The following is a 15,047-nucleotide window of genomic DNA, read 5'->3' on the forward strand; positions in this document are numbered from 1 at the left end:
TTTACTTTTTGATCTCTTTTTTTCAACCAAAAATGCTTTCCTCTGATTTAGGGGGACTTGAATTAAAAAAATGTTGAGAATCACTGATGTATACAGTAAAAATTATGCTGATGGTGCATATAGTAATTTTAATGGATACTTTCATGATGCTTAATGACAAACACTTTCCATTGAAACAACGTAGTAAGAAGCAAAAAAAAAACAATCAACCATCGATGAAAAGATGGTTGATTGTCATCAACCATCCCCATTGTTTACCTGTATCTCACCTTTTTTGTAAGGGGGGACAGAAGTTGGCAGACCCGTCAGCGATCCTGTTCTGTCTCCCTGTAATGTTTGATCCTGTTCTGTCTCCCTGTAATGTTGGTCTGATCTTGAATGGGATTGTGCTGAAATTTTTCATTTCCCCTCCAGGATTAGTAAAGTATCTCTGATTCTGATTTCTAATTCTGAAAAGGACTGAAAAATGCTTCCAACAAGAAGAATATATTATATAGAACATGTAAAGATCTACCGAGGCAAAACAGAAGTACAAAGTGTATGAAAACAAGCTAACCAGCATACTACAAACACCTAGGACAGAATATTACAGTCCATTATTAGACCGGAACAAAAATAATATGAGAGCAAAATGAGGCATCCTAATTAGCATTATTACACTTGGTGCTAAAAAGTAATATCCTGAATACTTCTCAGATGGAAATGGAAAAAAATACAATATTAAAGAAGTAGTTGAATGTTTCAATAAGTAACTTTGTGAACATTGGACCAAATCAGGAGGAAAATAGTCCAGATCTTGAGTCGATTGAGGACTTGAATGACACTAAACTGTACACTGTATGTTCACTGTACAGAGTAAATGTTAAGATCTTGGTCAAGGGGGGGGGTGACCCCAGGATGCAGAGACGGGAGGCAAGGTTGAATTATGAAAGGGAAAACATTTAATAAGTCCAAAAAGTGTAACAAAAGGTGATGGGGCAGAAGTGCACACCATGAATTACCAACAAAATCCGGTTCCTCATTGGTCGGCGGAGGGAAAAGCTAGAACGCACTTAGGCAGCATAAAGTCCTCTTTACCTCACGGAGCCTACGAAACAAACACAAAAGGTGAGGGATTACAGGATTAAGGAAAGACAACGTACCAGGACTGACAAGGTGAAACAGGCGAGGCCAAGCTGACAGTGACGTGCCTGAATACCGGTGTGCTAATTGCGAGCAGGTGTGCCTCAAGGTGCGCTTCTCGCCGAGGACGAATCACTAAAAGCACAGGTGCACACAAAAGGAGAAGGCAGGAAAACACTAGAAACACAACAGTAAATGTGGAAAAGGTAGGCATAAAAAGTTTTTATCTTCAGCCTATATCCTTTTTGGTCAGGAAATGTATCTGCTTTGCACTTGAAGTGTACCGTTTACATGAACTGATGACCAAAAATAAATAGACAAGTAAAATAAAATAAAAAAATCCAGAAATCTTAACTTGATGTTCTTTGAGGGTGTGACAAAAAAGGAAATAATTAAAATTGTAAAAATGTTAAATCCAAGACCTCAACTGATTGTAACCGAATTGATAAGGAAACAATAAAAAAAAGCTTTTGAAGAGATTTCAGAACTTTTAACAAATATCAGAAAACAATTATTTCAAACAGGCAAATTCCCAGATAAAATTAAAATAGCAAAAGTCGTACCGAGTTATAAGACTGGAGACAAAGACCAGTTTACAAACTACAGACATGTTTCTCTACTTCCACAATTTTCTAAAATAATTGAAAAAATTTTAACAACAGTTTGGACAAACTCATATATAAAAATGAAACACTCACAGAGAATCATACAGAGCCAATATCTCCACATCAATGGTATTAATCGAAATAACAGAAGTGATCACCAATGCAATAGATAGCAAAACATGTTTCAAATTTTTTCACAATACCATGTAACAATTGCAGTAGTGGTGAAATGACATCATTTAAAGACGTTGGTACGTGAAAGGGTCCCCCAAATAAGCTAAAAGAAGCTTTTGACGGGGGTCCAGAGGACAGTATATATATGGAAAGATGAAACATGGTAGCAAGCACAACAACAAAAAACAAAAACAAAACAACAACAACGCTATATAATAAACACAAGATAATAGTACTAAAGCAACCATACACATTAGAGATGCGCGGTTTGCGGTCTCATTCGCGGAGTCCGCGGGTAAACCGCGGGTCGGGCGGTTGACATGACGAAAAAATTGATTTTAATTAGATTCGGGCGGGTGGCGGTTCAACCATCCGGAGACATTTGATATACATGGTTCTGGGATCGGTATCCTTTGCCATTCAAAGAGCCATTTAAGACACGTGTCATAAAGCGAAGAAGTCAATAAGAGACGCTAATATTTTCTTGAATGACTGCCGTCAGTCACCCAGACATTATATATCAGTGCATGCTATGAAGCCATTGGCTTTGTTGCCCTCTACAACATGTATGAACTGCTTGTCAGTCTAGCATCATGTTGTGTGTGACTCCCGCGGTAACACGCACACGATTGCAAGGCATACTGGGTGACACAGAGTACAGTAATGGTTGTGATATAAACAATTTTAACACTCTTAGTAATATGCGCCACGCTTTGAAGCCACACCAATTAAGAACAACAAACACATTTCGGGAGAACATCCTTACAGTAACACAACATAAACGCAACACAACAAATACCCATAATCCTTTGTATTTATGACACTACCTGACTATTTTATACAACCCAAACCCCGCCACCTCCCCCCGTGCGTCGGTAAGGTGGGCGGAGTTGGGATCACGGGGGTGTAAAATATATTCAGTAAGTGTCAGGAATACAAAGGATTATGGGTATTAGTTGTGATGCGTTTATGTTGTGTTACTGTGAGGATGTTCTCCCGAAATGTGTTTGTCAATCTTGTATTGTGTGGCTTCATAGCGTGGCGCATATTAGTAAGTGTTAAAGTTGTTTATATCACAACCATCAGTGTACTCTGTATCACCTAGTATGCCTTTCAATCTCATACGTGTGATCGCGGAAACTGCACACAACATGTTGCTGGACCAACAATTAGTTCGCACATGTTGTTGAAGGTGTCAAAGGCAATGGCTTCACAGCACGCCCATATTCTTGTCATCAGGATAAGCGCTATGGTAAAATTGTGAGAACTATAGCGGCTCCAATTGATTACATTACTCTATGAAACCTTTTTAATTAGCTCTGTAAGCGGTAAAGGCGGCCAACCTCTGATGTAATTCAGCGGGCGGTTGGCGGGCGGGTACGGTCCCGATAAAATGTTGGTTCGGGTGGATGACGATTTTGGTGACGCGGATGATACAATAGCCTATCCACGCATCTCTAATACACATACATTCATACAACCATGCAAAACCCAACAGCAGACTACCCCACATGAGGCATTAAAGATAGGTGGTTAATAGGTAAGTTTTCAGTTTCTTTTTGAAGTTGGAGAATGGATATAGCATCTTGAGGCTCTCATTAAGCTGGTTCCAAATCTTTGGTCCCCTGCATACGACACTGCGAGCGGTACAAGCCAGTAGACGATGTTTACCTGTTATTAGATCTAAGTTACGAGTGTTGTGGGCATGCTGGGGATGGTAGATAGGAACCAAGCTACAGAGCCTAAGATTCAGCCTGTAAATTACTTGATAGGTTAAACAAGCATTTTGATAAATATTGAACTCTGTCAGTCTTAAGAGATTATATTTATGAAATAGATGACGAGTGGGGGCATTAAACTTGGACCATGACAGGGCCCGTATAATTTTCTTTTGCATGGATTCTAATTTGTGAAGGTAGGTAGGAAAGGTGTTACACCAGATGATATTACAGTAGTTTAGATGTGGTTCGAAGAGTTTTGTATAAGGTAAGTAGAGCATAACGAGGAAGATAATGACGAAAGTGAAAGAACAGGCCAACATATTTGGATAATTTGTTTAACGGATGGCTAATATGACATTTGAAATTGAGGTAATCGTCAATGATGACCCCCAGGAATTTTGTGGAGTATACTCTCTGTGTTTCCTGCCCATTGATGTTGATATGGCAGTGCTCAGTATTTGTCCGGTTTTTATTAGAACGAAATGAAATAAAATGTGTTTTATTTACATTAAGTGAGAGCTTATTGCATTTGAACCAGGAATCCACTTTCACAAGCTCTGAATTGACAGTTACTTGTAGATCGTGTAGGCTCCTGTGTGAGGTAAACAAATTTGTATCATCAGCAAAAAATATTTTATTAAAAGTTTCGGAGGAGTTTCCGAAATCATTTATGTATAGGATAAAAAAGAGAGGCCCCAAGATGGATCCCTGGGGAGCCCCATAATTTATGGTCATACAGGGTGAGTTGTGATCATTGACGCATACACATTGTTGCCTTCCGTAAAGGTAAGAACGGAACCAATCAAGAGGTACCCCTCTGACACCATAGTGATATAGCTTGTACAATAAGATCTCAAAGTCTATTGTGTCAAAGGCCTTGGACAGATCCAAAAAAATGCCAATACCGCATTTTCCTTCTTCAATACAGTCATTGACCTTTTCCAAGAGGTCGAGTATAGCCATACAGGTGGTGCTTTTTTTTAACGAAAACCATATTGGGAGGGGACAAGGATATTTATTTTTTCTAGAAAGCCATTCAGTCGGTTATAGACCGCTTTCTCAAATATTTTTGAAAATGTTGGTAAAATTGAAATTGGCCTATAATTGTTCATATTATTTTTATCACCTGATTTAAAAATTGGGATTACTTTTGCCACTTTGGACATTTTGGGTACAATACCAGTACTAAGTGACAGGTTTATACAGTGACAAAGAGGATTTGTGATTACATTTGTTATGGCTTTCAAGATTTTGCTACATATCCCGTGATGACTTTAGATCCATAATGATCGTATAAAGCTCATTGATGTCAGTTGGCTGCATGAAAAAGGAACTAGGGTAGCTGCCTGTTAAAAAATCTTTAAAAGGAATACCCTGGAGGTTGACTTATTTTACTTGATAGGTTTTCCCCAGTGGAAGCAAAAAATGTATTAAAACTATTTGCAAGATCAGCCCTATTTGACCCTGTATCTGGGACAACAGTGTCCTTATATCCCTTGTTGAGAACAGTATTCAACACGTTCCATGTTCTCCTACAATCCCCCTGCAATGCTTGTAATAGTTCAGAATAATATGAGTTAATTTATTTCTATAATTTGTGTATTTTTCTTTGTTGACAGTGGTAGGGTTCGAAATATAACATTTGTAGAGTTTATTCTTTTGTCTGATGGACTATAAGATCCCCCTTGTAATACAAGGATTTTTTTCTGAGGTATGATTTTTAATAGTTTTTTCAGGGATTGTTTCCTGAATAGCATCCTGAATTATTTTGATCAGATTTTCATATGCAGCATCGGGACAGGTGCAATTAAACACGGAGTCCCATTGCCTGGCAAGCAGATTATTATTTAGGTGTTGAAGAGTTGTATTGTAGAGTATTTCGGTTTTACCTTTAGGAGGTGGTAGGGGGGGGAGGGGGGGGTTGCCAGAGTCAAAGAATAGTACTACGGATTGCACCACCCCTGTCACAAGCTTTGTATTCCGGATGTTAGTAATAATGTTATCGATTATTGTTTTTGAGGCATCTGTGACTCGAGTGAACCTATTGATGGTGGGGAAGAAGGAAGAGGAATGTAACGTGTTGATAAAGTTCAGTTTTGCTCCATCCTCCTTGGAAATATCAATATTAAAGTCTCCAAGAAGGATGCAGTTTTTAGACTGAGTAATAGTTCATCCAATTTGGAAAGAAAAGTGTCAAGAGGTGAATCAGGAGGACGATAGAGTACTCCAACAATTAACTTTTTCCCTTTGTCGTTGATATCCATGAACAAGGATTCACAGAGATCATCTTCGAGGGTAATGTTGCATATTTTGGCATGAAGATTGTTCTGGACATAGAGGCACACCCCTCCACCTCTTCCACTGGGTCTATTTTTTACATGTAAATTGTATCCATCCAGTCCAAACAGATCAATATATGAGGAATCAGAAAGCCACGATTCACTACAGGCAATAAAGTTAAACATACAGCTCATGTTGGAAAGTAGAGAGACTAAATCAGTGTGATGTTTATTCAGGCTTCTAATATTCAAATGTAAAAATTTGTAGTTGTAAAGATCATATAAGGACTTTACTTGCTCAGGGTCACAGACATTGCAGTTTATATTATTCTCAATACCAATACAGTGCTGTAAATCTCCAACTGTGTCAAGGTCTTCAAAACCCATAAAATAATATAAGAAAGTAGTCAGGTTTGCCTGCTGGGATGGCAATCAAATAGTAAACACTCATACATGGACACTCCCATTCACACACACTCGTACCATTCATACTGGAAAATGCTGCTTCCATTAAGCATAGGATCGCATCAATCCCCTTCAATGCAAGAATATGACATGACATGCCGAAAAAATAAACATTCCCGCACGGTCCCTCAACCTGCCAACAACCCAAACAGGTGCTGCTGCAGTGTAAATTGAATTAACAAAAGCTTTTGTCACAATTAATCACAGAATCTTAGTAAATACATTAAAAACGAAAGGTATCAGAAGGTTGGTCTACTTAACCAACAGGAAGCAATAACTGAAGATAGGAGAACAAACATCTACAGAGCTGAAATTATTTTATGGCTTACCTCAAGGATCAATTCTGGAACCAAAAGTGTTCAATCTCTATATAAACGACATTTGTAAAGTTACAAAGGACTTAAAATTTGTATTATTTGCAGATGACACAACTGTGTTTTGTTCCTGAGAGAACACACAGAAGCTAATACAAATAATAACAGAAGAAATGAACAAATTAAAAAGATGGTTTGACAAAAAGATCCCGGAAAAACGAAAATTATGCTATTCGGTTACAGTAGAAGACAAAGTCAAACACAAATACAAATTGAAAGGATAAAAGCAAACACACTTTTGTGTGTAATAATAGATGATTATGTTAACTGGAAATCTCATGTAAAAAAAAAAATGCAACATAAAGTAACAAGAAAGACGCCAATAATGAACAAAGCAAAATATAAAGGGACAAGGGGTAGAAAATGGATGGATGGATGTTCAGCACCAAAAATCACTCCATTTTCTCTACTGCTCACTCGTGTTACCATATCTGAATTATTGTGTAGAAATATGGGAAAACAACCACAAATGTGCGCTTCATTCACTAAAGGTGAAGATCAATTAGAATAATACATAATGTTGGATGTAGAGAACATACAAACCCTTCATTTATTAAATTAAAAATATTAAAATTCAAAGACTTGGTGTGTTTGCAAACAGTTAAAGGCCTACTGAAACCCATTGTGACCAGAGACATTAGTGGATTATTCGTCGTCCTGCATCAGCTGTCAAAAAAGGCAGCTGTGAGCTTGGCTCCTCGGCTTCTCTCTGAGACACTGCGTGTTCACCGCAGTCATCCGACCTTGAGGTATGCCAAGGTCGGATGGCTTACAATCTTTATAAATATCACTAAAACACTATTAAAACAATAAGCAGATAAGGGATATTCCAGCATTATCCTAGTAAATGTGTCTAATTACATCTGAAACGCTCACTTTTCCGCCACCTGGAGCCGTCGCTTTTTTTTAAACTTTTTTTTTTAATCCTAATTCACAAATCTTTCATCCTCGCTCAAATTAAAGGGGAAATTGTTGCTTTCTCGGTCCGAATTGCTCTCACTGCTGGTGGCTCCCATTAAAAACAATGTGAATATGTGTGGAGCCCAGCAACTCATGACGTCACGCGCACATACTTCCGGTAAAGGCAGGGCTTTTCTATTAGCGACCAAAAGTTGCAAATTTTATCGTCGATGTTCTTTACTAAATCCTTTCAGCAAAAATATGGCAATATCGTGAAATGAACAAGTATGACACATAGAATAGACCTGCTATTCCTGTTTAAATAAGAAAATCTAATTACAGTAGGCCTTTAATAAATTACACCATTTTTTTTTCAATATATATATTTTTTAATGACGAATAAAACAATTATATATATTGGTTTCTATTTTTTCTTTACTTTTTGACAAATATGCGTTTGAGCTTCAAATTGGATTTGGGAATAAAAATGGTCATCGTCATGAGATCTGGAGGTCGTGAGTTCAAACCTCGTCCAAGTCATACCAAAGACTAAAAAAATGGGACCCATTACCTCCCTGCTTGGCACTCAGCAGCAATGTTGGAATTGGGGGTTAAATCACCAAAATGATTCCAGAACGCCGCCACTGCTGCTGCTCACTGCTCCCCTCACTTTCTAGGGCAGGCCTGGGCAATTATTTTGACTCGGGGGGCCAAATTTAGAGACAACAATGTGTCTGGGGGACGGTATATCTATTTTTAGGAACACTAATACAAAAACTCACAATAATGTCGGATTGAATGCTAACAACATTATGGACAGACCGCCTTAAACTACGGAATGGAATTTAAAATTGTTTTACTAAATGAAACATCCAGAATATACATGAAAATAAAGAATGTGGGATCTGCAATAATAACTATGAAGGATAAAACACTGATTATTGACAACATACGAACATCACTTACCCTCTAGATCGACATATTTTACAATCAAGCGAAACGCAACAAAAATGGAACAAACACCGCGAAACATGAACGCGAAGGGTAAAAAAAAACAGAAAAAACACCTACAATCTGATACATCACTAAGCTTTAAAACTTTGTTTGAAAAAATCTCCTTGCGCGTCTGTCCCTGACACCCGCATTTCAGGCTGACACTCTGTGAAAACGCTCCCCACCCACACGCTGCCTGGTGTCTCGTCAAAGCTGCTGTGACTTACATCAGTGGTCCCCAACCACCGGGCCGCAGAAGATTTTTTTATTAAATTTTATTTAAAAAAATAAAAAATAAAAATTTTATTTTTTATTTTTTTATTAAATCAACATAAAAAACACAATATACACTTACAATTAGTGCACCAACCACAAAAACCTCCCTTTTTCATGACAAAAACGTCCCTTTTTCATGACAAAGAAAAAAAAAAAAAAAAAAAAGGATCCCCAAACCCAACCCACCCAAACCCCCCTACTCCCGCGGGACAAATTAATAAGCATTGACTGGTCCGCGGATACAAAAAGGTTGGGGACCACTGACTTAGATGACCATAGTCACTAATTAGATTACCATAGTAACTAATTAGATTACCATAGTAACTACTATATCATGTAAAACTGCAGATTCCAATTAATGAAATACTTTGTATAGTTCAAGACGTACGGTTATTAGAAAACATCACTGCACATCATAATGGCAGCTACACGTTCCATCTTAAAGGGGAACATTTTCACCAGACCTATGTAAGCGTCAATATATACCTTGATGGTGCAGAAAAAAGACCATATTTTTTTAACCGATTTCTGAACTCTAAATGGGTGAATTTTGGCGAATTAAACGCCATTCTGTTTATCGCTCATGTGGTGATGACGTCAGAATGTGACGTCTCCGAGGTAATACAGCCGCCATTTTCATTTTCAACACATTGTAAACATTGGGTCTCAGCTCTGTTATTTTCCGTTTTTTCGACTATTTTTTGGAACTTTGGAGACATCATGCCTCGTTGGTGTGTTGTCGGAGGGTGTAACAACACTAACAGGGAGGGATTCAAGTTGCACCACTGGCCCGAAGATGTGAAAGTGTCTCCCGCCAGACCCCCATTGAATGTGCCTTTACCGGCGATGAAAGACATGGCACAGAGATGTATGGATAACCTGCAGATGCATTTGCAACAATAAAGTCAACAAAATCACAAAGGTGAGTTATGTTGATGTTGACTTATGTGCTAATCAGACATATTTGGTTGCGGCGTGACTGCCAGCTAATCGATGCTAACATGCTACGCTAATCGACGCTAACATGTTATTTACCGGTGGTGCTAAAGCAGACATGGCACAGAGATGTATGGATAACCTGCAGATGCATTTGCAACGATAAAGTCAATGAAATCACAAGGGTGAGTTTTGTTGATGTTGACTGCCAGCTAATCGATGCTAACATGCTACGCTGATCGATGCTAACATGCAATTTACCGGCGGTGCTAAAGCAGACATGGCACATAGATGTATGGATAACCTGCAGATGCATTTGCAACTACTGTATATTAGGTTTCCTTCCACCCACATTTAACGCGAAAAAACACTTACCAATCAATCAATCAATCAATCAATGTTTACTTATATAGCCCTAAATCACTAGTGTCTCAAAGGGCTGCACAAACCACCACGACATCCTCGGTAGGCCCAAATAAGGGCAAGGAAAACTCACACCCAGTGGGACATTGGTGACAATAATGACCCAGTGGGACGTCGGTGACAATGATGACTATGAGAACCTTAGAGAGGAGGAAAGCAATGGATGTCGAGCGGATCTAACATGATACTGTGAAAGTTCAATCCACAATGGATCCAACACAGTCGCGAGAGTCCAGTCCAAAGAGGATCCAAGACACAGCAGCGAGAGTCCCGTTCACAGCGGAGCCAGCAGGAAACCATCCCAAGCGTAGGCGGACCAGCAGCGCAGAGATGTCCCCAGCCGATACACAGGCGAGCAGTACATGGCCACCGGATCGGACCGGACCCCCTCCACACGGGAGAGTGGGACATAGAAGAAAAAGAAAAGAAACGGCAGATCAACTGGTCTAAAAAGGGAGTCTATTTAAAGGCTAGGGTATACAAATGAGTTTTAACGTGAGACTTAAATGCTTCTACTGAGGTGGCATCGCGAACTGTTACCGGGAGGGCATTCCAGAGTACTGGAGCCCGAACGGAAAATGCTCTATAGCCCGCAGACTTTTTTTGGGCTTTGGGAATCACTAATAAGCCGGAGTCCTTTGAACGCAGATTTCTTGCCGGGACATATGGTACAATACAATCGGCAAGATAGGATGGAGCTAGACCGTGTAGTATTTTATACGTAAGTAGTAAAACCTTAAAGTCACATCTTAAGTGCACAGGAAGCCAGTGCAGGCGTAATGTGATCAAACTTTCTTGTTCTTGTCAAAAGTCTAGCAGCCGCATTTTGTACCAACTGTAATCTTTTAATGCTAGACATGGGGAGACCCGAAAATAATACGTTACAGTAGTCGAGGCGAGACGTAACAAACGCATGGATAATGATCTCAGCGTCTTTAGTGGACAGAATGGAGCGAATTTTAGCGATATTACGGAGATGAAAGAAGGCCGTTTTAGTAACGCTTTTAATGTGTGCCTCAAAGGAGAGAGTTGGGTCGAAGATAATACCCAGATTCTTTACCGTGTCGCCTTGTTTAATTGTTTGGTTGTCAAATGTTAGAGTTGTATTATTAAATAGAGTTCGGTGTCTAGCAGGACCGATAATCAGCATTTCCGTTTTTTTGGCGTTGAGTTGCAAAAAGTTAGCGGACATCCATTGTTTAATTTCATTAAGACACGCCTCCAGCTGACTACAATCCGGCGTGTTGGTCAGCTTTAGGGGCATGTAGAGTTGGGTGTCATCAGCATAACAGTGAAAGCTAATACCGTATTTGCGTATGATGTCACCTAGCGGCAGCATGTAGATGCTGAAGAGTGCAGGGCCAAATCGACGGACTTAAGTTGCTCCAGTGTCAAGAGATGCGAAAGTCCTGATCGTTTGGTCCGCACATTTTACCGGCGATGCTAACGCAGCTTTTCGGCCATGCTATGGCTATGAATAGCGTCAATAGCTATTCGCTCAATATCTTTAGTTTCTTCTTCAATACTTTCATACTCCAACCATCCATTTCAATACATGCGTAATCTGTTGAATCGCTTAAGCCGCTGAAATCCGAGTCTGAATCCGAGCTAATGATGCTATATCTTGCTGTGGTATCTGCCATTGTTTGTTTACACTGGCAGCACTGTATGACGTCACAGGGAAATGGACAGTTGCATCGCAAATAGCGTAAATCAAGTACTTTAAAGCTTTTTTTAGGGATATTCCGGGACCGGTGAAATTTTGAAAAAAAACTTTAAAAAATACAACAAGCCACAGTGGGAACTGATTTTTATTGTTTTTAACCCTTTTGAAATTGTGATAATGTTCCCCTTTAAAGATCTAAAAAAGATATTTGGGAATGTCCGGCGGGCCAGATTGAAAAGCTTAACGGGCCGCATTTGTCCCCCGGGCCTTAATTTGCCCAAGCCTGTCCCAGGGGGTGGAACAAGGGGACGGGTCAAATGCAGAGGGTAATTTCTCCACACCAGTGGTACTTCAACTTTAACTTTAAAAGTTGTCAGTACACCTTGTTTCTTGTATTAGTAGATGTGTTTATATTGGATGGTTTATTAATAAAACAATAGTAATTTCTCAATGAAGAATAATTTATTGATAAACCTAAACATGTTAGGGTGCATAAAATGAACAGTTAATAAATTACACCATTTAGTTTTTTTTTATGAATAAACTTTTTTAATGGACAATTAAAACATTTTATAAATGTTGGTTTCTATTTTTTCTTTACATTTTGACAATTTTTTGACAAATTTGGGAAAAAAAATGGTAGTTGTAAAAGTTAGTTTTGCACGTTGTTTCTTGTTTTAGTAGATATGTTTATATTGGATGGACTGGAAGTGACAGTTTATTTATAAAACAATAGTAATGGCTGACTCTTTATTGATAAACCTGACTATTATTGTGCTTTTAATCTCAAATTGGACCCGGGGAACAATATCATCATATGTGTGGTTTCTTAAATGTATTATTCACAGTGTGACCGTCGAAACAAGGTGAAACACCACCTAATATACCTACATTTGTCTGAAAAAAAAACTAAATATACTTTATATTCAATAAGACAATAGTGTAACTTTTTCTTTCACCGAGTACCACCTCAGAAAAAAAACACAATAATGACCAATATTGAAATACAGTATCGTAGTAAGACTAAGTATTCAATAAAAACAAGGCAAACGTTTTATTCAACAAGTATGCTTATATTTTTGGGCCACTAACATTACACACAGTTTAAACAGTCACACTGTGTTTGAATATTCAAACAAGTAAACCTTGCATGATGTTAAAATGTAATGTTAGCAATGGCAAAACTAAATCGGCCCTCGTGTGTGAATGTGTGTGAATGTTGTCTGTCTATCTGTGTTGGCCTTGCGATGAGGTGGCGACTTGTCCAGGGTGTACACCGCCTTCCGCCCTTGTGCACCGGGGATAGGCTCCATTCCCACCCCCACCCACCCTGCGACCCCGAAAGGGTCAAGCAGTAGAAATTGGAATGATGTATTCATACTTGCCAACCCTCCCGGATTTTCTGCGAGACTCCCGAAATTCAGCGCCTCTCCCGAAATTCAGGCGAAGCTGGAGGCCACGCCTCCAGCTCAATGCGGACCTGAGTGACCTGTACAAAGAGCGTGTCTGCCCAATGACGTTATAACTGTAAAATTATCGAGGGCGAGTTCTTGGTTTCTTATATGGGTTTATTGTTAGGCAGTTTCATTATCGTCCTCCCAGCGCGGTAAAACAACACACAACAACAACAGTCCGAATTCGTCTACTTAAAGCAGTTCGTCTGCCAAACAGCAATGTTGTGACACTCTTAAACAGGACAATACTGCCATCTAGAGTACATGCATATGGTTAGAAAAACAAGGATGGAATATTCAACCCTCAACTCAACAATGAGTAGATGAGTGTTATATGTGTGTAAATGCAGGGGCGCCACTAGGGATTTTGGGCCCCATGAAAAGAATCTTTACAAGGCCCCCTGTATTATAATTTCATCATCATTAGGGGCCTCTCTGGGCCCCTACAGTCCATCTCCTTTACCCCCCCTTTTCGGCGCCCCAGTGTAAATGTGTAAATAATTGAACATTGAAATTCAAGTATTTATATATATATATATATATATATATATATATATATATATATATATATATATATATATATATATATATATACATAGGGCTTCACGGTGGAAGAGGGGTTAGTGCGTCTGCCTCACAATAAGAAGTTCCTGCAGTCCTGGGTTCAAATCCAGGCTCGGGATCTTTCTGTGTGGAGTTTGCATGTTCTCCCCGTCACTGCGTGGGTTCCCTCCGGGTACTCCGGCTTCCTCCCACTTCCAAAGACATGCACCTGGGGATAGGTTGATTGGCAACAGTAAATTGGCCCTAGTGTGTGAATGTGAGTGTGAATGTTGTCCGTCTATCTGTGTTGGCCCTGCGATGAGGTGGCGACTTGTCCAGGGTGTACCCCGCCTTCCGCCCGATTGTAACTGAGATAGGCGCCAGCGCCCCCGCGACCCAAAAAGGGAATAAGCGGTAGAAAATTGATGGATGGATATATATATATTTTTTATTTTTTTATTTTTTTTTAAACCAGATGGAAAAATCACAAGGCCTCCTTTAGAAACTACACCTTGCGGAATTCTACAGAACTCAGCAAGCACATTTGGAACCTCAAAGACAATAATGTTGAATATTCAATAATATGGCAAATTCTCGCATCCAGCACACCTTACAACAGTGGTAATAAAAGATTTAACCTATGCTTAAAAGAGAAACTGTTTATTATATATCACCCAGACCTGTCATCAGTCAACAAGCGCAGTGAAATCATTTCAACAGGCCGTGCACCTCCTAGGTAACACATGAGCCAATCACCACGCCCCTACGTCTACCTGTACCTACCCACTCTGTGCCCTATATAAACCGTTGTATGTGAATGCTTCCATTAAAATCTCCTGATGATTGAGGGAACCCCTCATGAAACAGTTCTGTAGAGATGAAGTAGTCTTCAATCAATCAATCAATGTTTATTTATATAGCCCCAAATCACAAATGTCTCAAAGGACTGCACAAATCATTACGACTACAACATCCTCGGAAGAACCCACAAAAGGGCAAAGAAAAATCACACCCAGTGGGCAGGGAGAATTCACATCCAGTGGGAAGCCAGTGACAATGCTGACTATGAGAAACCTTGGAGAGGACCTCAGATGTGGGCAACCCCCCCCCCTCTAG

General features: G+C 39.4%; 1 long non-coding RNA gene across 1 annotated transcript; it reads right to left on the bottom strand.

Moving 5' to 3' along the window:
* Positions 1-918: 918 nt before the first annotated feature.
* LOC133537960 (uncharacterized) lies at positions 919-2,572 on the bottom strand. The gene is made up of 2 exons (XR_009802908.1): positions 1,153-2,572; positions 919-1,087 (listed from the first exon to the last, which is right to left on the bottom strand). It is a non-coding gene; the product is annotated as an uncharacterized LOC133537960 (long non-coding RNA).
* Between the last annotated feature and the right edge of the window lie 12,475 nt (positions 2,573-15,047).

The sequence above is a fragment of the Nerophis ophidion genome, linkage group LG01 (genome assembly GCF_033978795.1).
Source record: "Nerophis ophidion isolate RoL-2023_Sa linkage group LG01, RoL_Noph_v1.0, whole genome shotgun sequence".
NCBI lineage: Eukaryota > Metazoa > Chordata > Actinopteri > Syngnathiformes > Syngnathidae > Nerophis > Nerophis ophidion.